Source organism: Synchiropus splendidus, chromosome 6 (genome assembly GCF_027744825.2).
Source record: "Synchiropus splendidus isolate RoL2022-P1 chromosome 6, RoL_Sspl_1.0, whole genome shotgun sequence".
NCBI lineage: Eukaryota > Metazoa > Chordata > Actinopteri > Syngnathiformes > Callionymidae > Synchiropus > Synchiropus splendidus.
In genome coordinates, this window is record NC_071339.1 from 17,481,475 (window position 1) to 17,509,118 (window position 27,644).

The 27,644-nt window shown below is 47.0% G+C and overlaps 1 long non-coding RNA gene and 3 other non-coding genes across 15 annotated transcripts; 3 read left to right on the plus strand and 1 right to left on the minus strand.

Moving 5' to 3' along the window:
* Positions 1-1,739: 1,739 nt before the first annotated feature.
* LOC128760233 (uncharacterized) lies at positions 1,740-27,362 on the minus strand. 12 transcript variants are annotated; one of them, XR_008414813.1, is made up of 5 exons: positions 27,291-27,362; positions 26,900-27,031; positions 26,572-26,634; positions 20,899-20,979; positions 1,740-13,928 (listed from the first exon to the last, which is right to left on the minus strand). It is a non-coding gene; the product is annotated as an uncharacterized LOC128760233 (long non-coding RNA). The 12 variants fall into 12 exon arrangements; XR_008414803.1 differs by adding an exon at positions 24,258-24,397 and having other exon boundaries at positions 1,740-23,935; XR_008414806.1 differs by having other exon boundaries at positions 1,740-20,979.
* LOC128761340 (U6 spliceosomal RNA) lies at positions 2,433-2,538 on the plus strand. The gene has a single exon (XR_008414998.1). It is a non-coding gene; the product is annotated as a U6 spliceosomal RNA (small nuclear RNA).
* Positions 3,204-3,309, plus strand: LOC128761343 (U6 spliceosomal RNA). The gene has a single exon (XR_008415001.1). It is a non-coding gene; the product is annotated as a U6 spliceosomal RNA (small nuclear RNA).
* Positions 3,978-4,083, plus strand: LOC128761344 (U6 spliceosomal RNA). The gene has a single exon (XR_008415002.1). It is a non-coding gene; the product is annotated as a U6 spliceosomal RNA (small nuclear RNA).
* Positions 27,363-27,644: the final 282 nt, after the last annotated feature.

Sequence of the window (27,644 nt, forward strand, 5' to 3'; positions counted from 1 at the left end):
TTGGAACACACCCTCCGGTCCCCTTTCTTAAACAGGGGGACCACCACCCCGGTCTGCCAATCCAGAGGCACTGTCCTCGACTGCCACGCGATGTTGCAGAGACGTGTCAGCCACGACAGCCCTACAACATCCAGGGATTTCAGATACTCCGGACGGATCTCATCCACTCCCGGGGCCCTACCACCGAGGAGCTTACGAACAACCTCGGTGACTTCGGCCCGGGTGATGAGAGAGCCATCCGAGTCCTCAGTCCCCGCTTCCTGAGTGGAAGACGTGACGACGGGATTGAGGAGACCCTCGAAGTATTCTTTCCACCGCCCGACAACATCACCAGTCGAGGTCAGCAGTCTCCCACCCTCGCTGTAAACAGCACTGGTGAGGCACTGCTTCCCCCTTCTGAGTCGACGGACGGTTTGCCAGAACTTCTTCGAGGCCGACCAATAGTCCTCCTCCATGGCCTCTCCGAACTCCTCCCAGACCCGAGTTTTTGCCTCCAAGACTGCACGGGAAGCGGCACGCCTGGCCTGCCGGTACACGTCAGCTGCCTCAGGAGTCCCACAGGCCATCAAGACCCGATAGGACTCCTTCTTCAGCCTGACGGCATCCCTTACTTTCGGTGTCCACCACCGGGTTCGGGGATTGCCGCCGCGACAGGCACCGGAGACCTTGCGACCACAACTGCGTGCAGCCGCACTGACAATGGAGGAGGAGAACATGGACCACTCAGACTCCATGTCACCTACCTCCCTCGGGATCTGGGAGAAACTCTCCCGAAGGTGGGAGTTAAAGACCCCCCTGACAGTGGGTTCCGCCAGGCGTTCCCAGCAGACCCTCACAATACGTTTGGGCCTGCCCGGTCTGACCGGCTTCCTCCCCTGCCAGCGGATCGCACTCACCACCAGGTGGTGATCGGTTGACAGCTCTGCCCCTCTCTTCACCCGAGTGTCCGAGACACGTGGCCGAAGGTCAGATGACACGATCACAAAGTCTATCATAGACCTCCGGCCAAGGGTGTCCTGGTGCCATGAGCACTTATGGACACCCTTGTGCTCAAACATGGTGTTCGTTATGGACAAACTGTGGGTGGCACAGAAGTCCAGTAATAGAACACCGCTCGGGTTCAGATCGGGTAGGCCGTTCTTCCCAATCACGCCCCTCCAGGTCTTGCTGTCATTGCCCACGTGGGCGTTGAAGTCTCCCAGTAGAACAATGGAGTCCCCGGTTGGGGCACTGTCGAGTACCCCTCCCAGTGACTCCAAGAAAGCCGGGTAGTCTACACTGCTGTTCGGCCCGTAAGCCGCAACCGCTGTGAGACACCTGTCCCCAACCCGTAGGCGTAGGGACGCGACCCTCTCGTTCACCGGGGTAAACCCCAACACGAAGCTGCAGAGCTGCGGGGCTATGAGCAAGCCTACGCCAGCCCGCCGCCTCTCCCCGCGGACAACTCCAGAAAAGTAGAGGGTCCAGCCTTTCTCAAGGAGTTGGGTTCCAGAGCCCAGGCTGTGCGTGGAGGAGAGCCCGACTATATCTAGCCGGTACCTCTCAACCTCCTGCACAAGCTCAGGCTCTTTCCCCCCCAGCGAAGTGACATTCCATGTCCCAAGAGCCAGAGAATGTCCACACGAACCAGGTCGTCGGGCCCCCCGGCCCCGACTGCCACCTAGTTCTCTATGCACCCGACCCCTATGACTCCCTCTGTGGGTGGTGGGTCCGCAGGAGGGACGGCCCATGTCGTTCGTTCGGGCTTGGCCCGGCCGGGCCCCATGGGCAGAGGCCCGGCCACCAGGCGCTCGCATTCGAGCCCCAACCCCAGGCCTGGCTCCAGGGTGGGGCCCCGGCTGCGCCATGCCGGGCGACGTCACGGTCCTTGATGTTTTTGGTTTTGTCATCGGGGCTTCTGAACTGCTCTTAGTCTGACCCGTCACCTAGGACCTGTTTGCCATGGGAGACCCTACCAGGAGCATAACGCCCCCGACAACATAGCTCCTAGGATCATTCAAGGTACACAAACTCCCCCACCACGATAAGGTTGCAGTTCCAGGAGTGGCCCTAATTCCAAATGACCATGCTCCTAGAATAGTCTCACCTTCTCAGTATGAGCACTGTGAACTGAATGATAGTTGTCTGAGCGCAGCAAACCCTGTTGATATTTTGGGGGAGGGGCCTATTTGTCTCAGCAGCTGGGTTACACTCCAGTAATCATCCAGCCTCTGTAGTTTCCACTTAACTTCATATTTCCACTGAGCTGTTCAACAAAATGACAACCATGTAGGTGCTCAATGTGTCAAAACCAATTGAGAAATGATTTCCTGCTTGGAGAGGCGGCAGAACATGGCCACTGGACCTCAAATCAGCAGTGAGTGCTGCACCATGACTCAAGGGGATGACTCCAGCCACACCTATATTAAGCCTTCAGAGAGCATCTGCTAAATGTAACAGTTCGCTGTTACATCAACTAAAATTGGAACGATACAGAGAAGATTAGCATGGCCCCTGCGCAAGGATGACACGCAAATTCGTGAAGCGTTCCTTATTTTGGTTACAAACCAGGACACGTCAACACAGCTTGGCTGAAATTTGCAGTGACAAAAGTGAGAATTTGTGAAGAATTCTGACTTTAATCTAGTATGACCGACTGCCTTTGATGTCATTTCTGATAAAATATCTTTACTCTCAGAAATCTTTTACTTTGAAGCAAGAATTCTGGCTCTGATCTCAAATCATTATTGTGAGAATTGGGACAAGTGAGAATTCTAATTCTTCATGAAAATTCAGCCTAAATCAGAATTCAGACTTGCAAGGGAGAATTCTGCAGTGGCCCTAATTCCAAATGACCATGCTCCTAGAATAGTCTCACCTTCTCGGTGTGAGCACTGTGAACTGAATGATAGTTGTCTGAGCACAGCAAACCCTGTTGATAATTTCGAGGGAGGGGCCTATTTGTCTCAGCAGCTGGGTTTTACTCCAACAATCATCCAGCCTCTGTAATTTCACTTAACTTCATATTTCTACTAAGCTGTTCAACGAAATGACATCCATGTAGGTGCTCAATGTGTCAAAACCAATTAGGAAATGGTTTCCTGCTTGGAGAGGCGGCAGAACATGGCCACTGGACCTCAAATCAGCAGTGAGTGCTGCACCATGACTCAAGGGGATGACTCCAACCACACCTATATTAAGCCTTCAGAGAGCATCTGCAAAATGTAACAGTTCGCTGTTACGTCAACTAAAATTGGAACGATACAGAGAAGATTAGCATGGCCCCTGCGCAAGGATGACACGCAAATTCGTGAAGCGTTCCTTATTTTGGTTACAAACCAGGACACGTCAACACAGCTTGGCTGAAATTTGCAGTGACAAAAGTGAGAATTTGTGAAGAATTCTGACTTTAATCTAGTATGACCAACTGCCTTTGATGTCATTTCAGATAAAATATCTTTACTCTCAGAAATCTTTTACTTTGAAGTGAGAATTCTGGCTCTGATCTCAAATCATTATTGTGAGAATTAAGACTTACAAGTGAGAATTCTAATTCTTCATGAAAATTCAGCCTAAATCAGAATTCAGACTTTCAAGGGAGAATTCTGCAGTGGCCCTAATTCCAAATGACCATGCTCCTAGAATAGTCTCACCTTCTCAGTATGAGCACTGTGACCTGAATGATAGTTGTCTGAGCACAGCAAACCCTGTTGATATTTTGGGGGAGGGGCCTATTTGTCTCAGCAGCTGGGTTTCACTCCAACAATCATCCAACCTCTGTAATTTCACTTACCTTCATATTTCTACTAAGCTGTTCAACAAAATGACATCCATGTAGGTGCTCAATGTGTCATAACCAATTGAGAAATGGTTTCCTGCTTGGAGAAGTGGCAGAACATGGCCACTGGACCTCAAATTAGCAGCGAGTGCTGCACCATGACTCAAGGGGATGACTCCAACCACACCTATATTAAGCCTTCAGAGAGCATATTCTGAACGTAACAGTTCGCTGTTACGTCAACTAAAATTGGAACGATACAGAGAAGATTAGCATGGCCCCTGCGCAAGGATGACACGCAAATTCGTGAAGCGTTCCTTATTTTGGTTAACAACCCGGACACGTCAACACATCTTGACTGAAATTTGCTGTGACAAAAGTGACTTTGTGAAGAATGCTGCCTTTAATCTGCTAGGTTGCCATGCTAATCTTTCCTGTATCATTCGAATTTTGGTATATGAAATTTAATGAAAAGCACAGTGGCTGGATGATCGTTGGAGTGAGTCCCAGCTGCTCAGCCAAATAAATCGCAAATTTGCATTCCTCATTTACATAAGAAATCTGGACACTGCATCATGACTGAAAATTGAAATGAGACAGTGCGTAATCTGATATCTTATATCAGATTAATTCTCAGATTTCAGTGTCAGAATTCTGACTCATTTCAACATCCAAACTGCCATCTTTTTCTGCAATGGCCTCATCCTCTTCCATATGAACACGCTCCTAGAATAGTGAGTTCATCATTTGGGCCAGTGTGTTATGAACTCCATTGAACTCCATTAAATGAATAATGGTATTTATCAGCTGAAACTCACTCTGTCATCCAGCCATTGCAGTCAGAATCAGAATCACTATTTATCCAGATGGACATTACTTTCCATTACAACCACAACTCAAACAAAAATTGCATAGCAGGGAATGGTACTCAACAAACATGATAAACAAAAATGAGTCATGCAGTTTGATGGCCACAGGTAAGTATTTCCTGTGGCGCCAAGTTGTGCATCGTGGTGTCATCAGTCTGGTGCTGCAAGAACACTGCTGCTTGATCATGATATTGCGGAGTGAGTTAGACACGGTCCAGAATGTCCTTCACTTTACAAAACATTCTCCTTGACACCTCAGACACTGAGGCTAGTAGTCCATTGAGCCATTGGGCCGCAGGCTTTTCAGTACAAGCATGAGGCAAGTTGTCCTCCACAACACAGGACCCGTCTGCAAGCTCAAACTTGCTGTGTAGACATACTGGAGGAACTCCATACAGATGGGTGGCAGAGACTTTTAACACCCTTGAGCTGACATGAAGTTTCCCAGATTTTCTTCTGACCGCCTTGGCTTTGAGGTGTTTCAGAGGAATGGACCCTAGTGCAGGAAGTGCTGGCCAACAGAGGGCATGGGAGACAAGATTATCTTAATAACATTCATTCAAAGAACAACAATAAGTAGAGAGACATAACTATCGCTTAAGGCGCCAGAACCACTACGCAGACCGGGAACAACGCGTAGGGACTGAGGAAGAATCTGAAAACACAGAGGCTAAATAAAATTCAAAACCTATGACTGAGAGAACACAGAACACGTGGTGGCAATAAACAAAAAACACTTGGTGGAGGGGTAATACATACACGAGGAATATGCTACGTCGGAGATAAAAGGTGACTATAGAACAGCTCACACACGGACTGAATGGCGCTAAGGAGAAACGAAAGCGGAGCAAGAAAGAACAAGGAACTCAGGATACGGCTGAATAGGGATTTAAGCGTGCAGAAAAGTCTAGATAGGTAGGGAGGAAAATAAGAGCAGGACATCTTGTAGGAGTTCACCGTAACGGAACAAAAAGCAACCATCTGGCAACTGGAGCTGGTAGATATCCATGGGAGGATTGACGATGGACTGAATGCCAGCTGCCCGTGAAGCCGGCGAGAGAGCAGGAACAGGAAATGAAGACAACTAGGAATGACAAAATAAAAGCACAAGACAGAAACACAGGGAAAATACAAAAATGAACAGAAAATTTCTGTGCGGACGTGACAATAACCCCCCTGAAGAAGGGCCTCTTGGCACTTTGCTGGGTTGATTGAGGCATTTAACATCGAAGTCAGAGATCAAGGAGGAATCTAAAATGAGCGACCGGGGGATCCATGAACATTCCTCCAGACCGTAGCCTTCCCAGTTGACGAGGTATTGGACCCCTAGGCCACATTGTCTGCTGATTAGGATCTTGTTCACCATGTAAGCTGGATGTTCATCAACGGTGATGGTGGGTGGAGAAGCTTCAGAGGCTGCATGGAGTGTGGATGAGGCGATATGCTTGAGGAGAGACACATGGAAAGTAGGATGAACGTGTAGGGAATCCAGGAGTTTCAGTCAGACAACCAAGTTATTGATGATCGTCTGGACTTTATAAGGACCAATGTCTCTTGGTGAGAGCTCGCGGGACTCACCCAGTCGTTGTAGGTCGGGGTTGAAAGCCACACCTTGTCGTAGGGACTGGTAGGTTGGGGCAGGAATTCGACTGCAGTCAGCAAGTCTCTTTACTATACTCGACAGTGTAGAAGAGAGCCATCCAAGCACGGGACCACGTCCCTCAGTGCTCGACAGAGTAGAAGAGAGCTGTCCAAGCACAGGACCATGTCTCTCAGCAGCGGGACAGTGTAGAAGAGAGCCATCCAAGCACGGGACCACGTCCCTCAGTGCTCGACAAATAGAAGAGAGCCGTCCAAGCACAGGACCATGTCTCTCAGCAGCGGGCGGAGGTGCTGGATGACTCAAGGGGCTGCAGTTTCAGCCTCCTGGGATGGAAACAGGGGAGGTTGTACCCATATGCCATCATGTATGGAGACATACACGTAGCGGGGGAGGTCAAGCTGTTGTGGGCGTACTCCACCCATGGAAGATGAGATGACCAAGCGGAGGGACCTTGATTGGAGACACATCAGAGGGCAGACTCAAGATCCTGATTAGCTCTTACGGTTTGACCAGTTGTCTGTGGATGGTATCCAGAGGACAGAATCGGAGATGCGCCCAGTGCCCTAAGGAAGGCACGCCAGACTTGAGAAGAAAACTATGGGCCCCTGTCGGAGACCACATCACATGGAAATCTGTGGAGACAGAAGATGTGGAGCACCAGTTCAGCGGTTTCAAGGGTAGAAGGAAGTTTCAACAAAGGAATGAAGTGAGCCATTTTCGAAAAATGGTCCACCACCATCATGATTATAGTTTTCCCAGCGGACGGAGAAAGACCTGTGACAAAGTCCATAGCGATGTGTGACCGGGGAGCCGGTGTGTGACCGGGGAGCCGGGAAGTGGTAGAAGTTGCAGGAGCCTGGCAGGACGGTGGGATGACTTGGTTTGGTTGCAGGTGTTGCCAGTCTTACATAGAGTCTTGACATCACGCGTCAAACCTGATCACTGCAACGCCTGTTTACTAAGAGAGAGGGTGCGGAGCATACCAGGGTAACAGGCGAGCTTGGATGAGTGACCACACTGGTGAACCTGTGGTCTTGTTGTTCCTGGGACGAATAGGCGATTTAGAGGACCAGGACTGGGAGCTGGGTGGAGCTTTCAGTCCTCAGGACACTCTTCTCGATGTCCCAGCTGGCGGCACGGATGACACAGGAAGCGGGGATGATGGTCTCGAACGTCGAAGGAGGTGGCACGTTTGTGGAGTCGAGCGAGGACATCAGGCTTAACATTGAGACTTCCTGGGCGATATGTGATGGAGAAGTTAAATCAGCCGAGAAACAGGGCCCAGTGAGCTTCACAGGAATTGAGGCGTCTGACGGTCTGCAAATATGTCAGGTTCTTCTAGGCATTTAGCTCCATGAAGGGTGTTTCAGTGCCCTCCAGCTAATGCCGCCATTCCCGCAGCGCAGCCACCACTGCCAACAGCTCCCAGCTTCCAACATCATAGATAAATTCCACTGGAGCCAGCCTACAGGAAAAGTAGGCACATAGGTCTACCTTTTGATCATCAGCGTCTCTCTGGGAAAGGACTGCTCCCAATCCAGAGTCGGAGGCAACCACCTCGACGACGATTAGTGTTGTGGGTCGGGGTGTTGTAAGACCGGAGCAGAGGAGAACAGAGTCCGGACCATGAAGAAAGCTTGTTCGGCTGAACTGTTTCTTTGAAGGAAGTGAAAGCAGTTAGAGGAGCGGCAACATTACTTTAGTTGCGAATGAAGCGTCTGAAGAAACCAAGAAATTGTTGGAGCTGTTTGCAGCTGGTGGGAGTCTTCCAGTTCACGACCAGCTCTATTTTGACAGGATCAGGGATGAGACGTCCCTCAGCCAGGATGAAACCCTGGAAGCTAACCTATTTCATGTGAAGCTCGCATTTCTCAGCCTTATAGAGCAGTTTGATCTCCAGCAGCCTCAGAATAACTTAACAGAGGTGTTCTTGATGTTCCTCCTGCCCCTTTGGAAAGATTAACATATCATCAAGATAGATATAAACATAGTGAGTGATCATGTCACTAAACACATCGTAGACCAGGGCTTGGAAAATCACTGGAGCGTTGGTTACCCCAATGGCATGACCCGGTACTCAAAGTGTCCCAGGGGTGTTTTACCACAGTCTTTAAGGCCTACATAGACACACTATTGTTTTCACACAATGAAGCTGAAAAGCTGTTACAACCAATTCTGTAGGAATTAGACTGCAAACCTTTTGGTGGAGACGGGTGGAGGTCACAGAGGAGGTTTCGGCAATAAGCCACCTTGGATCCGCCCGTTGTAAATGAAGACGGCTGAAAATCAAGAACTGGGAAAAAAAAAGGTGATTACAGAACCCTGTTTTGCCAGCATGAACCTCCAGGGGGTTGGAGGTTGTTGTGGGGATGGTCGGATCACGTCTGCTGATAACAGGGTGTGCTGGTTTGACTGCAGAGTTAGCTGCTGAGACTGACGTGGGAGTACCGGAATCAGCGGACAGATAGTTTACTCTGCATTTGATCCATAACGCTCTGACCAGCTCTTTCAGGAGTTCCGATTCTCGAGCCCTGGACGCCTAATGTCTTCCGCATACCAGCAACAACTGCTGGGTCCAAAACATGGCCAGATGGTGCTGGCATTATTTCAGAGGAATGGACCAAAGTGCACGAAGTGCTGGCCAATAAAAGGCACGGGGGACGAGAGTAAATTAAAAAGATCTAATCAATGACTAGACAATAAGTAGACAGACAAATGACGACAACTTAAGGCGCCGGAACCAGAACACGGACTGGGAACAAGAATCTGAAAACATAAGAAAAGCAAATAAGAATTCAAAGCCTAAACCTGGAAGAACACAAACCACAGTCGAAGTCAAGCTCACAAGGTGGCAATTAACAGTGAGCGCTCAGTGGTGGAGAAACACACAAACACAGGGAATAACCCACATGTTATTAATGAAAGAGATATAAATGAAAAGTAAGACTGTAAACAGCTCACACGCGGACTGAATGGCGTAAAGGAGAAACGAAAGCGGAGCGAGACAGAACGAGGAACTCAGGATACGGCTGAATAGAAATTCAAGCGCACAGAAAAATCTAGAAAAGGTCAGAGAGGAAATCTAGCGCATGAAAGTCTTGTACTTTACCATAGCGGTGCGAGAGGCAACCATCAGGCAACTGGAGCTGCCGTTGATGGGTAGATATCCATGTAAGGACTGTTGAGGGAATGAATGCCAGCTGTATTGCCCTTGAAACTAGAGAGAGAGTAGGAACAGGAAACGAGAACAACCGCAGATAACAAACTAAAAGCACAAGACAGACACATGGAGGAAAATACAAAAAGGAATGGACAATTCATGTACGGACATGACATGATGTTCATTGTAGAACTGGGGTGGAGGTGATGGCAGGGTTGGTGGTTACTGAATAGCCAATGCCATGAGGAGTAGGTGTAAGGAGATGAAAGGATGTGAGGAGTGGGAGGGGATGGACGAGGTGGCGATAGATAACAGGTAACGGAAGTGTTATTGAAGATGTTAGCAGGCTGTGGTAAAGTTTGAATCAGTTAAAGAACTAACCTAGTATGTTTGCCTGCGCCACACTGCCCCCAGCTCCTCTGCCGTCGGATGGCCCAAGACCAGTGATGGTCCTCGTCCCTCTCCAAACTTCTTCGATGTTGTTTTGTCCCCTTCCTGCTTTTCCTTGTACTCTTCCTTGACCTCTCTAATTTTCGGCATCAGGTGATGTTGGATCCTTCTCATTGCCTCTTTGTAGACATCCCTAAAAGTCGCTGTGTTCACATTCTGTATAGACTTTATGTCTTATGTTCCCCACAGCTTATTGCTTGGGTAGCATTGGCCGGTCGCAGCTGGGACAATGGAGTCCACACAAAAGTTCAAGTAACCAGTGATGCAGTCTGCGAGTCCTTCCAGGAGACGACTCATATGCATCTTTCACATTAATGTACAATAGATCCAGAATCCTCTCCTCTCTGATCACATATTGCATGAAGTTTAATAAAATCTTGTCCATGGTGGTGTGACTGAAGTCACCCCAGATAGCAATAAGAGCATTCAGATTTCTAGTCTGTAGTTGGGCTATCACAGTGAGAAGGGCTTCACTCACTGTGGTCAGATTGGTCGGGTTGGCAGAGAGAGAAATATAAACAGTGACAATGGCCACATTGTCATCAGTAATATCCTGGTGCAGCCATGTTGCAGTTATACACATTAAACTACACTCCCAGTACTCCACCTGATTCCTGACTAATGTTGTCAACTCCATTTTGCCAGCAAACAACCTCACATTGCCCATGGTAACTGAGGGGAGAAACAGCTTGAACCTCTACTTTGTAAGCCTCTGTTGTCTCATCCACGTTTCCCATCTCTGCTGGTTCTGTTGGCTCTTCTTTCCTCAGCAACCTTGATGTGTCCTTCTCCAAATCTCCTCCAGAATATAAAAATGTCTGGTCATTATAGAAGTGTTCGTCCACAGTTCAATCAGCTGAGCCAGAGTGTAAACAACGCAGCCATGGGTCCGCTGTCCCTGACACAGGAGAACAGTGATTTTCTCCACCAGCATGTTGGACAGGCCACAACTTCACGAACATCCCACCCCCTCTTCCAGCCACATTTCTTCCTGTGGATGGCTTACAGGCCATGGGACTACCCCCATAAGAGCCACCTCTGGGCTGCCAGATAGTACAAGACAGTGCGGAGGCTGTTCATCAGGAACAGCTGATACTTCAAGGGAACAAAGTACCTGAAGTGCCATAGTTGTAAGAAGCTGGTTGCAGGCCATGTTGGATAAGCTGGATGTATCACATAGACATAGAAGTTTCTTTCTGTCCCCACTTACAAGTAAGAGAGTGCTCAACCATATTAACTGTTTACTAGATAACATTTCATTTCATTGTCGCTATCGCTACCACCTCTCCGGTCAGTCTACGACTGCCTGTTGATCGAGTAGTTTAAGGAGCGAACGCTTAGAAACAGCAACACTGGCTTCCATGCTACCCTGGTGCAGCTGCACACTGCAGCATGGATTACTAAATCTGACAAATGTCTTAGTGTGTTGGGTTAGCTGGGGAACTCTCCTGAGGTCCTCACTACTCTCCTTTATTTTCTCTATATTTGGGTGGATATAGTAGTCCTTGCACCTTGTGCCAGTTACACAGGGAGGTGTTGCAGATGGGTTGCTGGGGATAATTGAGCAACATTCTGACGTATGCATTCCCGGTCTCCGGATGGGAGTGAGCTGAGTGGATGGCGTCATCAGTGGAGCAGTTGAGCCGATATATGAACTGGAAGGGATCCAGGGCAGACTTGATGTGCTGCACAAGCAGTCGCTCAAAGCACTTCGTGAGAATGGGGTGAGTGCCGCCAGGTGTTAATCATAGCTGCAGGATGTTGACAACTTTGAGACAGGAATGATGGTTGTGGCTTTGAAGCACGTTGGCACAACTACCTGGCTCAGTTAAGTGTTTGAGATGTCTGTGACGACATCTCTGAGATCTGCAGCACAATCTCTTAGGACAAGGCCAGGAATGTTGTCTGGTCCAGCGGCTTTCCGTGCGTTTGTCCTGCTGCACACTATCCAGGGATAATATTGAGACTGGATCACCAGGAGGAGGCGGGATCTTCTGGACCAGGGTGTTATCAGCTTCAAGGCAGGCGAAGAAGTCATTCAGCTTGTTCAACTAAGGGGTCACAAGTCTGAGTAGGAAGCTTGTAGTCTGTGATCGTATGAATCCCCCATCACAGGTTCCCCGTGGACCGTCACCTTATCGTGGTGGAGGGGTTTGAGTACCTCAATGATTCAGGGAGCTGTGTTGTTGGGAGCCTTGTGCTCCTGGTACGATCATCCTTCGATCATCCTTGACAAACAGGTCCCTGATAAGAGGTCAGACTAAGTGCAGTCCATACGACGTTATGGAGAAGGAAAAATGGAAAAGGAGTACCCGGCCCGGAGGGATACCGGGGCCCACACCTGGAGCCCGGCCTGGGTGTTGGGCCTGTCGGTGAGCGCCTGGTGGCCGGGCTACCCACGTAACCGGGCCGGGCACAGCCTGAAAGAGCTTCAGTTGCGAGTTGTGGCCTGAAGGCCATCGGTGCCTCAAGGGGCGGCAACCCAAGGACATCTTGGTGGATACCAGAGATCAGGGAAGCCATCCGACTGAAGAAGGAGTCATATCGGGACCTATTGTCTTGTGCGACTCCTGCGGCAGTTGCAAGGTACCGTCTGGCTCGAAGAGCTGCGGCTTCGGCTGTTGCTGAGGCCAAGCAGCGGGTGTGGGAGAAGTTTGGAGAGTCCATGGAGGAAGGCTTTCGATCAACAGCAAGGCGCTTCTGGAAAACCGTCAAGCACCTCAGGAGGGGGAGGCCGCGGAACATTCAAGCTGTTTACAGCAAGGACGGTTTACTGCTGACTTCAAGAGAGGATGTAATTGGACGTTGGAAAGAGTACTTTGAGGAAGTCCTGAATACGGACATTCCACCCTCTGTAAGGGAGACAGAGCTGGAGGCTGATGGGCAGTCTACGTCAATTTCTCGAGCTGAAGTTACTGTGGTAGTCAAAAAACTGCACGGTGGCAAGGCTGCTGGAGTTGACGAGGTTCGTCCTGAAATGCTGAAAGCTCTGGGTGTTGATGGGTTGTCTTGGCTGACACGCCTCTTCAACATTGCGTGGAGATCTGGGTCGGTACCGGATGAGTGGCAGACGGGGGTGGTGGTCCCTCTATTTAAAAAGGGGGACCAGAGGGTGTGTGCAAATTACAGAGGCATCACACTCCTCAGCCTCCCTGGTATGGTCTACTCTAAGGTGCTGGAAAGGAGGGTCCGATCGATAATTGAACCTCGGATTCAGGAGGAATAATGCGGAGTCTGTCCTGGCCGTGGAACGACGAACCAACTCTTTACTCTTGCGACTGTTCTCGAGGGTTCCTGGGAGTATGGCCAACGCGTCCATGTGCTTTGTAGACTTGGAGAAGGGGTATGACCGGGTGCCCAGAGATCGGTTGTGGGAGGTGCTTCGGGAGCATGGGGTGAGTGGTTCTCTACGGAGGGCTGTTCAGTCTCTGTATTCCCAGGGCGGGTGTTGTGTGCGTATACTTGGATGCAAGTCCGATGTATTCCAATGTAGTCCGATGTATTCAGGGTTGTGCTTTGTCTCCAGTCCTGTTCTTGGTCTACATGGACAGGATTTCGAGGCGCAGCTCTGGTGAGGAGGGTTTGCGGTTTGGTGGCCCAATGATCCTGGTGGATGTCGCTCAGGAGAAGGGCGTTTGGCGTGACCTCTTGAAGCTGCTGCCCCCGCGACCCGGCAACAGATAAGCAGATGACTATGGATGGATGGAGGTTCCTACATTCTCTGCTGTCAGAGAATCTGTCAGTGGTTCCCTTGATGTGCTGTCTCTTGGCCAGTCTAATGCCACGTGACAGATTGTCTCTGATGGCAGTGTTACCGGCCTGCAGGAGCCTGTACACCTCCCCTGTGAGCCACTGTTTCCGATCTTCCCAGATGCAGATGGTTCTGGTGACCAACATCATTCATGCACTCTCATGTACGCAGTGACAGTCTCTTAGTACTCCTGAAAATCTGTAGTGCTGTTGAAGATGGCTGCTTGTCTGAGTACATTCCAATCGGTGGTGGCAAAAAGTCTTAGAATACTTCAGAGGACCCTTTAGGCTACGCTCAAACTTGCTTCTCTGGCTGGTTTGATGGCTTAAACCAGAGACCTGTATGTTTGCATTAGCATAACAGTAGTGTGATATACAAGACTGTCACAGAAAATTAGAATATTGTGATAAAGTTCATTATTTGCTTTAATGCAATTTAATTGGCCAGTGCAGGTTGAAGTACCTTTACTGGTCACGCAGTGAGGATATTTAACTATCAACAATCATCTTTAAATGGGGGATGTGGAAAACTAAGGAGAATAAAGGCGTGATAGAACTGAAAAAATCGGCGTGTGTACAAAAATTTACAACACATGAAAAAATGGACAGAACTATGAGACCTACATAAAACGGCGATGGCAGGGAAATTTGGCACCTTTCAACACATAAGACAGGGGCATTATGACACTTATCCACAAGTCTGTCCTCATCGACATTACGTAAGTGATTTCAGATAAGGCACAAAAACAAAATTAACCACAACCGGTCACCAACTAAATTCACTGCATACTTGAGTAACTTGCCTCCTTAGAGATAACAAAGTTGTGGTCCACTGGTCAACATTATACATCATCATCATATATATTTCATTTTGGGAGTAAGATAGACTATAATTGAGAATGTCATACATAGGCCAGACTTCACATAGTGCTGATATTTACAGTTGTAATAAAAGGCATGTGAGCCCTTTGGGATTACTTGGTTTTCTGCATACTGGTCATAAAATATGTTCAGATCATCTAAACCGCACCACTATACAGTCTGCTTAAACTAATACCACATAATAATGTAGACGTTTTCATGTGCTTATTGAACGCATGTGCACATTCACAATGCAGAGTGGATGAAGTATGTAAAACCATTTGATTTAATAACTGGTTGACCCTCCTCCTTTGGCATCAATAACCACAACCAAACAATCCCTGTAGTTGCAGATCAGACCTGCACAAGTGAATTTCAGATCATTCCTATGCACAAAACTTGAGTTCAGCAATGTTCTTGGGATGTCTAGTCCGACTTGCCCTCTTGAGGTCATGCCACAGCATCTCAATCAGGTTGAGGTCAGGACTCAAGACTGGGCTATTCCAGAAGGCACATTTACTTCAGTTGAAACCACTAAGTTGTTGACTTTATTTATGCTCCAGATCATTGTCCTGTTGCATCAGCCATCCTCTGTTGAGCTTCAGTTGGTTGACAGATGGTCTTACTTTTCCTGCACAATGTCCTGATGAACTTGGGAATTCGTTTTCCGTTGATGATCACAGGCCCTGAGGCCATCCAGGCCCAAACCATGGTCCCTCCACCATATTTCACAGTTGAGATGAGGTTCTAAGGTCAGGGTGCTATGCTTGTTTTTCTCCACACTCAGCGGTGTGTGTTCTTTCCAAACAACTCTGTTTTGATTTAATCTGTCCACAGAATATTTACCAGTACAGAGCTGTGGAACATTCAGATGCTTCAAACTTCAAATGTGTAGCAATGTTTTTCTTTTTTGGACTGCAACTGCGTCCTCTGAGATGTCAACTCATGAACTCCATTCTTGTTTAGAAACAACCAAGACGCTTCCCGGCATGTGTCCTCCATGGCCACTTCTTTAAACAGTGCAGTCAATGAGGAAACTGCTCTTGTTGAGTGGGCCACGAGGCCTGAAGGAGGTTCTGTTCCCTTTTCACAATATGCTTTGATAATGGCCTCACAAAGCCTGTGAGCGAGCCCATGACTAACGAATAAAACTGTCCCAACAACAGCTCTACATAACAAGCCAGCGCCCGAATGGCGCACAGCCTGTGTGACTGAACAGCCTCGTAGTCTTTGTGCTGGGGTGGGAAAAAGGACAGAAGGGACAGCACCTGAGACCTGAAGGAGGAGGTGATCACCTAGGGACAAAGCGCCAGGTTCGGCTGTAGAGTGACTGAGTCCCTGACTAGGGCAAACTTGTGGTTCACAGGTGCCATTCCTCACGCCACTTCACAAATGCAGCCCATCTTGACGTATAACCCTTATTAGTGGAATGTGCCCTGGAACTCTGGATGATACCCTCAGTCTCACCCTTTCAATCACCAAAACTAGGGAGGACGGCCCAGCACAGGGTAGGAGTCTGGGATCGGCCACAGGGTCCCTAGCGACAGTGTCGCCAGATTCGGAAACCATCTGGTGCCTGGACTCTCTGGCAGCACCACCAACACAGAGAGACCCTGCATCCTCACGCGATCCAGCAGTAGCATCAACAGCAGCGGCGGAAATGCGTACAACAGCACCCACTCTGCACTGGTCCATGGCCCCCACCAACCTATCAGAGCCGCGCCTATGAACACGTGTACATTGCGCGGGATGCATCCAAGAGTCACTCCCGTCAGACGGTCCGCCGAGTCTCAGATCCTGGCTGACTTGTGCAGACAGTTACTGTTAGTAACCTGCGCTTGGCCCGCACAGAATGCAGTCGTAGCTGGCAAAACCATCTCTGCGAACGTCTCATATCCAGGAGCCCCAGTCGCACAACCGGATACGCTACCGCCATCAGACCCGGCAGCGACATTACATCATGCGCTCGCACCTCAAGACTGCTTTTTACCTTGCAAAGCTAGGTGAGAAATGATATGGTCATCACATATGAGAGTCGAGCTGTCATCGTCAACGAGTCTAGCCAGATTCCCAAGTATTGCAGTTGGGTGCAGGTTGTCTGCGCTCTTCTGCATATTCACCGCAAACTCCAGACACTTGATGTGGCAGAACAGCAGTGGTGTGGGCTTCCACTTCCTCCCTGGATGAGGCTGGAATCAGTCCTGACATGTGAGAATCCTGATCCCGCGGCTCCAGCGCCACCTCCATGACCCGAGTTAAGGTTTGAGGCGTCAATGAGTATCCAAAGGGGGCATGTCTCCCCCATTGCGGAAATGTTGCCTGTGACGGGGTGGAATGGGAACGTGGAAATAAGCATCCGTCAGATCGAACAACGTCATCCAGTCTCCGTGCTTGATGCACTCCAGCAGCTGGCCTGCCAACAGCATCCTGAACGTTCGTCTGGCAATGTACTGGTTCAGACCCCACAGGTCTAGAATTGGTTTCAGACCACGGACTTCTTCAGAATGAGGAAGCACAAACCCGATTCCCGATCTTCATGATGGCCCGTGACATCCACAGGAGGTCTGCCACCGACGCCGCCTGAACTTCATGTACGTCTTCGGCATGGAAAGCGTCCTTGAACAAGGCCAAACGGTCCCGCCAGTATAGCCATGATGTTAGCGAGAGCTCTGACCTGGATGCTGCAGGTGAAGGCCCAGTCCAACCGAACAACTGTCAGTCGGAAGAGTCCAAACAGGCCCACCAAGACTCGCCAAGGTTGAGGACCCCGGCTCTTCAGTCAACCCAGTCAACTTCCCAATACGCTGCAAAGGCTGCAGCTAGAGTCTTAAATTTGAGGGAGCTTTTCATGTCCAAGTCAGTCATAGATGGAGCAGGAAGAATCAGCCAATTTCTCGTCGTCCGAGGAAGGCGGCATAACTACTCTTGAGCCTCACGACAGCCTTCTTCGATAGCCCGCGCATGTCGTCCAGGGGAAACATACGGTCGACAGGGCTGGCCGGACCCCGGATCCTCTTGTTCAAACTCTCTCCTCTCATCCGACTCCTTGTACTCATCCCAAGGTTTGGAGGACTTCTTGGATCTCTTGGTTTAGTTGTCAGACATCTTGGATCGCTTAGCCGTCGAGAGAGACAACGCTGAGGCCTCCGCGGGGGGAGGGGAACTGGACTGGGCTACCTCCAGAATGGCCGCTCACTTCTCTCGCTCGTCAGCTGGCAGAGCCACACGAGCCAGACAACAGGTCAAATAACGCAGATGAATATGCCAACGCACTTGACACACGCGGCGTGGTCGTCGAATTCAGGCATCCATGCCTTACGCACATTGCAGTGAGTCAAAGACTCCATACTTCCAAGCATCCAATGATGATGACAACACACTCTCAGGCTGTGTGAGAAAGAAGCATAAAGGCGAACAGGGGGTGTTATAAGGAGATGTGGAGCCTTCCTGGGTGGAAAGCCAATCAATCGCTCTCAGGCGCAAGGCGGGGCCTCGGGGTGGAGGTAACCAATAGCTAAGTCCATTAGAGGGCAGAGCACGTGTGACACAGAACCAGCGGTCTTCCACCTTTTGACGTTCCCACTCCAGACGGTTAAAGTTTCAGATTCAGGAGGCTAAAGAACACTACATCCAACACAAAACAGTAGCGTAATTCATCAATTCTATTTCAAAAAGACCCAAGAAAAGCTGGTCATCTAGCTCAGTGAAATTAATGATTATTTCTTGGCAATGAGCTTAGCATTGTGAATATCATTCTTGGACCTGCAAATGTTGGTAAGTGTTCAATGCGCAAACAGCGTGCTGCAAACGAACCAGCGCTGCCTGGAAATGCCTCGGCATTTCAAAATAGGTTTGAATAATGTGCAGCTCACTCACTGCAATGGACCAGCACACATGAACATGACAAAACAGCGAAGGTGCACTGTGCTCTCTGGCTCCGCTGCGATAGTTGTGGAGAGTGTGGTGGACTTTGGTACATGATTGTACTTTAAACTTATTTTTAATACAAAGAAACTTTGATGATGACACTGAAGACAAGAAGTTAGGAGACAAGTTGAGAGCCATTCAGAAGCAAGGATGATGCTCGTCATGTACAAGGATGAAACATCTGGACTTCTAGTTTGTGGTGGAAGAATTCAATCCTACAGTGAGGAGCATAATTCAGTATCAGTCTTGCCGTATAATTCCAGGATTTCCACACTGATAACTCAGGAGGCGCATGGAGTCAATCATGAGGAAGTTGCAAGGACACTTCAACGAACGAGGAAGAAAGCCTGGATCATTAAAGGCTGAAGTTGTGTGACCTGCAGAAAAATAAGGGCCAAAAGATGCCAACAAATCATGAGCGACCTCCCCATAGAACGTACAAACGCTGCTGGACCCTTTGAATTTACCACACTTGATTTGTTTGGCCCATATCAGGTGATGGATGAAGTAAAGGAAAGAGTAAAACTCAAAAGTGTGGGGAATAGTCTTCTGCTGCATGGCATCAAGAGCTGTACATACAGATATTGTCAGTGACCAGTCATCTAAAGGGTTCCTTTTGGCCTATCATCGTTTCACTGCATTGAGAGGGCAGACTTTATTGGCGCTAAACCTGCACTGAAGGATCTTCATCAGTTTATCAACAACATGGCCAGAGCAAATCTGGAGGCAGAATCAACAAAGCATGGAACCAAATGGTGTTGGAAAATTCATCCAGCAGACGCCCCCCCATCGAAACGGTGCTGCAGAATCAGCGGTAGTAGAAAGGGCTCTGCATAATATTGGAGGGGATGGAGTTTTCACTTGGGGAGAATTCCCAAACATTCCTTTACATGGCTGCCAACTTAGTCAATGAAAGACCAATAGATGCCAGAATCCAGAGCCGAGAAGACTGCATTGACTATGTCACCCCGAACTCCCTCCTTCTAGGTCGCACCGGTTAAAGTGGCGATCCTGCTACCTTTGAGTTCGACGAATATCCTTACAGAAGGTTGTAGCGTACCCAGACTGAAGTGAACAAATTTTGGCTGAAGTGGAGCCAACTGGCCGGGCCCAACTTGTTTGTCAAAAGTAAATGGCACACGAGGGAAAGGTATGTGTCTGTTGGAGACGTTGTGTGGCTTGCAGATCAAAATGCCCTAAGAGGCCAGTACATGCTTGCTAGAGTGGTTGTCAAAATGGATGAAAGGGGCATCATCCGAGACGTGATTGTTCAGACCTGTCTTGGCCAACCAGCAACAATCATGAAACAGACATTCAGCGTAGATGGAATACCCGGCGCAAAGTTATCCAACCCCACAACAACCCTTCACAGAGATGTTCGGCATTTAGTGGTCCTTCTACCCATGGAAGAGCAACATATCCCAGAGACCAGACCAATACCACCAACATGAGTCTGATGACCTCCTTAGGCTCAAGGACCAGTTGGTCAAGTGGTAGGTGTTGAGTCCATTAGAAAAAAAAAAAGTAAGTGAGGAAACAGTAAATGACTCACAAGACTCACTGTGGCAGGCTGCAGCAATCAGCTGCAGCACAAGGAGCACATATTCGCGCAACACTGTGTGAAAGAACTTCAGTTTGTGCTTGGCCTGAAGACACCACCGGTATGAAACTATAAGAATTTTGAAGAAGAGTTTTATTTAGAATTTAATGTTTATTTGTTAACAAAATTGATTTGTTTATTTGGTTTGTTTATTCTGGATGGTTTTCAACCTCTTCACTCAAAAATGATAAATAATAAAAGTCAAGACAAGCCGTGTCAAGCAAGCCTTTTCAAGTTAGGGCAAAAACTGGAGTTTGCTAAAATAACTTGACAACTACTATATTTAAACTTAAACAATAATGATGTTGGAGACGAAGTCCACAAATTAATTTCATCATTGAACAGTTTCAAGAGAGACTGTAGAGTCCAACACATGAAATAGAATGAAAATGGATTTGTCATAATAATTATCATTATCGTATTAACTGTTTTTGTCCATATGGCCATTCCCTAATCGGCAATGACAGGCAGTTATCAGCATTCACTGATCACGGTGAGGTCGCGCGATATGATTGGTGGCCGATCGATCGGAGCACCCTACTTGTGTTGTAATTAAAACATGAAAACTTTTTTTTATGCAGAATTAGTTTAAGCAGACTGTTATCAGAACACACTTTATGAGTAATTTATGCAGAAATCCAAGTAATTCTAAAAAGTTGACATACTTTCACTTGCAGCTGTAAGTCATGTCACATGATAGGTACACATTTGGACGCAATCACCGGGATGAACGAAAGCTGGTCTCCTAAGCTTCCGTTCTGAACGTAACCTTTTAGATCTTATTCATTGAACCAAAGTTATTGGCTCTCACTATCTTTTGTCTGACACATTTGTTGAGAAATCATGTAATGGTCATAGAAAACTAGCACACTGTAGCGTCAGTGAATAAACACAAAACCTGCTCAGACGGGACGGTTTTACCTTTGTATTCCTCTCCACACAAGGCTTGAAGTGTGTGCCATCCATCTCTGCTGCCATTTGACACGGTTCTTGGGGGAAAATCTGTTGAACATTGGTGGAGAACAGACCGAATGAGCACAGGGTCAAGCTGTGTCTCACACTCAGTAGAACTGCAGTGACACTAGTAGTATAATGTACAATCGATCCAGCATCACTGTCTTCCTTTGCTCTGCTGCGTGCTGAGTGGAGCCCAGTCGCTAACTGATGCTACAGAGCTATGTTACTCACCCAATTAACCCCATAACCTTTCTGACACAAAGGTTATGGTTAATATTCAATTTTGACTCAATAATACATTGTTGTTTAAATTACACATCCAAGTTTGAGTAGGAGAAACTTATCTTGCCTTGATCTTCACCACATTTCATGCCACTAAAAATGAAACATTTAACAATTATCACTATCTGCTACACATCGCATGCCCACTAGTCGACTAGTCATAGAGGAAGTTGGTGACTACTCAACTGTCAAAACAGTTGCTAATTTCAGCCCTAGTGCAGTGACAGCGTGTCCGTATGCTGAGAGTCCAATGCGCATAATGGAGCTTAACAGTGTAAAATTAATGAGAGAAATAAGAAAATAATTGGGATATAACAGTGGACACAGGAGAAAACGCAGGAGAAAATACTTTGAGAATAGTCGTGGAGGCTGCACAGTCCTGCTGTTAACGACGGTGATGATGCCCAGCCATCATCATTCAGAGATGTGGAAGAATGTCTCAGTGGATCAGACAAAACATCTGTAGAAGATATGTGCTACAGCCACCGCCAGGCAGAATTTTAATATGCCAATTAGAATCCACTTCCATCTCAAACTTAGGGTCATACTGAATATTCTTTTCTTTTACAGTATGTCTTCATCTCTCTAGGTTTTCAAGCTACAGCCGTCTAAAACAGTGATATTTAAGTGGAATATTTCATTGAAAAAAGTCTTGACCCATCCACCCACAAAGGGCTTTTACCCAACTGAAACTTTAGGCTACTTTGAGGTTGACCACCAGATGGCGCCACATCCCTGCTAAAATCAGACCGTTTCCTCCAGAGTAACAAGCTTCAAAGATACCAGTTGATTTTGAGAAATGTAACTGTACGTACAGACCAAACGCGACTTCCGCGAGCGACACGACTGATTTGCATAGAAAGTCAATGGGGTTGGGCGACTGACGGCGACCAGCGGTGACCAACATGGCAGCGACACGACTGGGGTGTGCAACGCTACAAGATTTGAGCTACATACGGCGACTCCGGCTACTCAAGACGACACAACTGCGGTACAGCGACAGTCACAGAAGTTCACCACCTGCGGAGCGTTGACCAATCAGAGACCAGATCCGCAAGTGACGTGTCCCGGCGGAGGAGAAGCAAATCGCTGCGGTTGTTTACAAGCAGACTTTCCGCCGTCCTGAGAGTGGCTCAAATTGTGCATTTTTTAATTTCCACCGGAACATAAATAGGAAGAATCTTGTCCGGAGGGAAAGTTCGCCACAACGGTGGCGTTCCTGGTGAGTTGAGACCTTTATTTACGCAAGTTTACTAAAGTTATGTTCGCCTAAACGCAATGTCCACAGAGTTTACGAGGCGAATGCACCGCTGCAACGGTAGAAACTACGTATGTATGGTGACGAGATAAATAAGTACTGTTTCTGATTTAACTAAATTCAGATGAGACGTCCTGAAGGGTCCGTTTATATGAGGGGAGGACGGTGACCGAGGAGCGGAGTGGTCAGCAGCATCTACTGTAGTGCCGTGAAGTGTGCGTTCTTCTCCGTCCTCTCTCTTCTGGAGCCCTTCATCTCCAAGAGAGACCTCGGCCAACATGACTGGAGATGCAGCAGCAGCAAGGTAGTAGGTAGGTTTGCACGATCATTTAGTGGGGACATTCTGAATACTAGATTAATATATAAATATAAAAATGTATGTAGCTTTCTGTATAGCTTTTTTCTGTATAGCTTGTACAATAATGTAATCACGCTATGCTGTCATTAAGGAGAGGAGGAGGATGGATCCACTCATGATGTTGGTGATGATGAGGAGGAGGAGGATGGACCTTCCTCCTGCCTGTATGTATGTATGTAGAAATAGCATTTTCTAGCATTATTCTATTTTTTTAATTAAATGTTATTGTTCTACATCATTCAAGCACTGTCATAGTGACATGACTTGCTTTAGGTTAACTATTGCTGTCCTATACAGATTTTATTTATTCGTACTCATCACTATGGCATGTAATTGGACTCAACTTTCATTATGTGCAGGACACCGATGGAAGAGACCTACAGAGGAAGGGGTCCCCCGATGCTGAAGCTCAGCTCAAACATCTACTCATGTACTCCCTCCACAAACCCAGCTCAGAAGAAGGGACAGTTTTCAAGGTCCTCGTTCCTTCCAGGTTCCACATAAATTTAAAATGTACATGTTACTTTACCAAGCAAAACAACAGCTGACTGAAACCATTTGGACCCTTCATTTATTTTCTTTGTAGCCACAGTTTCATTAAAGAACCGGATGCTGCCCCACTTCCTCCGCCTCTCTTGACCCTCGTCCCTCTGAGGAAGATCCTTCAAAACACACCTACGTAGTTCACTTCAAGTTTGACTGTGATTCTGTGTGTATTGAATGAGTATAAATGAATGGGGTTACTTTATTTTTGCAAATTAAGTGTTTGACAATGAACATTTCTTTTTGTGAAAAATGGATTCACAGAAAAAAATAAAATCAAAAGCACTTTGCAAAATATCAACAAATTGAGTTGAACACAGCTTTGTTTTATTGCAGAGATGAAATATATATGCAAGAACCTATGCTTTGTTAAAATAGGTGGCTGACTCTTGAATGAGCAATTGTGTTGCACTGATAACTGTTTTTTTCCAAAAAGGAGAAGCCTCATCTTCAACAAAAACATATGTGGTCGGTGGCCGTGGTCCTCTGGTCAGCTCCTGGAAGTAGACCGTCACACCAACACAGAAGCAGTTGGTGATGAGTCTCCTGTTACCGAAGATCTGCAAAATATAAACCATACATGGATATGTAAACATATATATGTTGGTGATAATTTAACAAAGTATATATCAACCATACAACAGTGCATCTAGGATAAATTGTTTCATCACAATGCATTTAACTGTTGCATTCATTGATTACCACAAAGTGGCGCTCACTGAAAAGACTTTAGTGTACAAATTATTGACGATGACAGATTATATATCTCCGAAAATTACTTCAAGCATACAGCAGATACGACCGCGGAGTTCATGAACTGATGACAGTTCAGAAAGACTTGGACACAAGTCGCCGTACATAACTACACATCGAGTTGCTTACCGAAGTCAGACGTTCGCCAGAGGACAGACCGCGGCACTTGGTGTCCTGTATTCGGCCACTGATCCGGACCAACAGGTCGTCCAACTCGCGGCGGTTCCGCCTGAAGTACCGCACGAAGCGGCCGTATCCCGGTGACGCTGCTGGAGCAGGAAGTTAAATTCACCAGTGTGAGCGGCTCTGGCGAATGCTACGAAACGAGAGACGTCTCTTTTTCCATGTTTTCAATTAATAAGTAGCGATAGTTTGAGCACCGGCTCCGCCATCTTCAATCCACCGTCCACAACAACTTGAGACCACGCCCTCCGGCGACTGACCTACTTTCGATCCGGACAGGTGGCGACTAATGACGACTTGAGCAAGCTACCTGCTGCTGACGACTGGCGCTACAGCGACAGAAATGTCGCGTTCGGTGTGTACATACCTTAAGTCGTCCGTCGTTATTTTGTCAGAAGAATACTCTCCTTCTATGATTTTCTCTTAAATAAATCCATGAATAAATGAATATTCATGTTTTGAAAACAAAATGGTTAATGAGAACTTGGGTACAAGCTTCTTTTTAACCCTGAAGAGTTTTTATTTATTTATTTTATGAAATACACGTGTCACTACCAATGTTGCCATTTCAAAAGGCCATAGTTCAAATAACAGAGATGAAGGCATGCAGTGAAACGGAAGACTCTTCAGTGTGACCCCAGGTTTAGAATGGGAGTTGTAAGCGTGATTCCGTCGAGTTCTTTCTCTGGATGAGCGTGTAGCTGACGCATGTCTTCCGAGATGCGAAAATATCCACAGTCACTACCCTTGATACGATTTATTAAATCCCTCACTTGGTGACAACAAAAACAACTGCAGTATTCCAAACAAAAATAACAGTAGCAAGGACAAAAACTAGTATGCTCCTCACGCTTCCGTTGCACTTTCCAACGTCCGCACGCACACACGTCACGTCACGTCGTATACGAGAAGTCACACCACTCATCCACCGTGCACACACACACACACGTCACGTCACGTCGCATACGAGAAGTCACACCACTCATCCACCATGCACACACACACAGAATGACTCTAACAGGAGTAATTGCAGTCATCTAATTATTTAAACATGACATCACCAGGCACCAGCCACAATGAAACTTTTACAGATTTTTACCTGACCAATAGTGACACTCTTCCTCATCTCTCAAGCAAGCAGAGAACCTCGAACTTACGATCATAAGATCATGACATAAAGAAATATATTTTTTTTTACATTTACTGAATAGATCCATGACTGTGGTGTGCTGACTTGGGTGGTACGACATTGGGATTATGAACTTGTTAGGGATGGGCAATAACTTATCGTGCACGATATCTCGCCAAACACAATCTGCACGATGACAATTCTGCAACTCACGATAAACTTGCTTAACACGCGGCTCACTGGCTGCATTGGACCAGCATACATGAACAGCTCCGCGGCGTGTGACAGTTGTCCACCTGAGAGTGTGGTGGACTTTGGTTGACCATCGTAGTTTGAAACAGATTTTTAATCCTGGGAACCTTTGATAATGACACTGGTCGACTCTGTTTAGGACCATCAACAGTTAGGGACCATCAACAAATTCTAAGGCGTCAAAAGTATTAGTGAAATATTCAATAAGGAAAATGAAAACAAACATTTTAGGAGAGAGAATTGTGAAAAGGTTTTTTATCACACAAAACAAAGGACTGAGACAGTTTGTATCATGATTTGGAGAATATGACTAAATAAATGATCATTGTAAATGATCATGCTATTAAATTTGTTATCTCTACACATAACTATTAAATTGAAACAAACAAATAACGATGTGTGAGACAAGCTCCACTAATAAGTTTCATCATAAAACAGTTTCAAGAGCGACTGTAGTGTCCAACACATGGAAGAGAATTAAACTGCATTATTATAATGATGCAATTACAACATTTATCGTCATAATTTCTTTTGGCCATATCGCCCATCCCTAGAATGTGTTGACAATCTTCCAAGTGAGGAGATTATACAGACAATCTCTGTCACATTCTACAAATTAGGACTCGGTAACTCACAGAAGAGCAGTCACGGCCAGTCAAAAGCCCAACTTTGAGTTGTTATCAGTTGACAATGATCCTCACTTCCAAGGAATGAGGAATGACTCAAATCAGACACACTTTCAAGGTCTCCGTACTCTGATATGACACTAACCCGCTGCAACCCAGGTTATATAGTAACGATACAGTTGATACAAGTTGATCAAGTAAATAAAAACAAAGTTTATAAGTGGAAACATAAAACCTAAAAGCACAGACTTACCTGGTGGGGAGTACAGGGCGAGTGCTCCTTGTTTCTGGCCTTCAGTGAACAACACTCTTTTATCTGTTGGGTCAAGTAAGTGACTCATCAGTGACTTTGTTCATCTTTGGTGTGCTGAGTCGGTCACTTCTAGCTGTGTCACTAAGACACTCCACAGACTAGCAGTGGATTCTCACAGACTGCAGCAATTCACGACATCATCACATTCAATAAATCAATCATGAGAAACAAATTCTGCTGCAAGACGTCCTGAGATGTAGAGAAAAGTTCCAAGAACAACCGCAACATCCGAAGTGCGCACTTCAGCTACTGAATGTAAACAAATTACCTTTTACATAAAGCCAGTCTGTGACGTCTTAAAAGCCAGAAGCCACCGCTGTTTCGGTCTCCACGAACTGCAGGCGGAGGGAAATGACGTAACAGCCAGCTAAATTGAAACACTTGTAGACACCACCTAAAACTGTAAAGAATTACAGGAGACAGCGTGAGGCAAAGGATGGGAGTGGATGGGTCTCATTAACAGCTCAATATTGAACATTAAACCGTTAAAGCGAAAGAAAATGTCGAGTGCCGAAATGCACTGCTGCGAACTTCCACTGCGCTCGTTACACACGGTATTACTACATTATTATGCTACTACTACTGAGTTTACACGTATGATATACTATACAGACAATATATTATCCACGTTTATCAAAGAACATGGTAAAACAATTCACCTCAAACTCCGGACTGACGCAGCGATTTCCCTCGCCTCACGGACGGACGGTGCAACTGAGCCTCGGAACGGATCATGGAGAGGAGAGAGAGAGAGAGAGAGAGAGAGAGAGAGAGAAGAGGAACGTGATTGGTCGAAAGTAAGTCACGCGAAAGGAGCGTGATCTGCTCGTGTTCACGAAGTGATCGGGCTCGTGAAGCATCGCTAGTTTTCGGACGTTGTTCGTGTCGGTGTTTTTTTAATTTGTTAAACGAAACTTCAAGACGGACATTTTGAAAACAATATTTGTCACCCACACTGTTCTCTCTTATATGATAACAAATGTGAAATACCTTTTCCACCATAGGTTTATTCA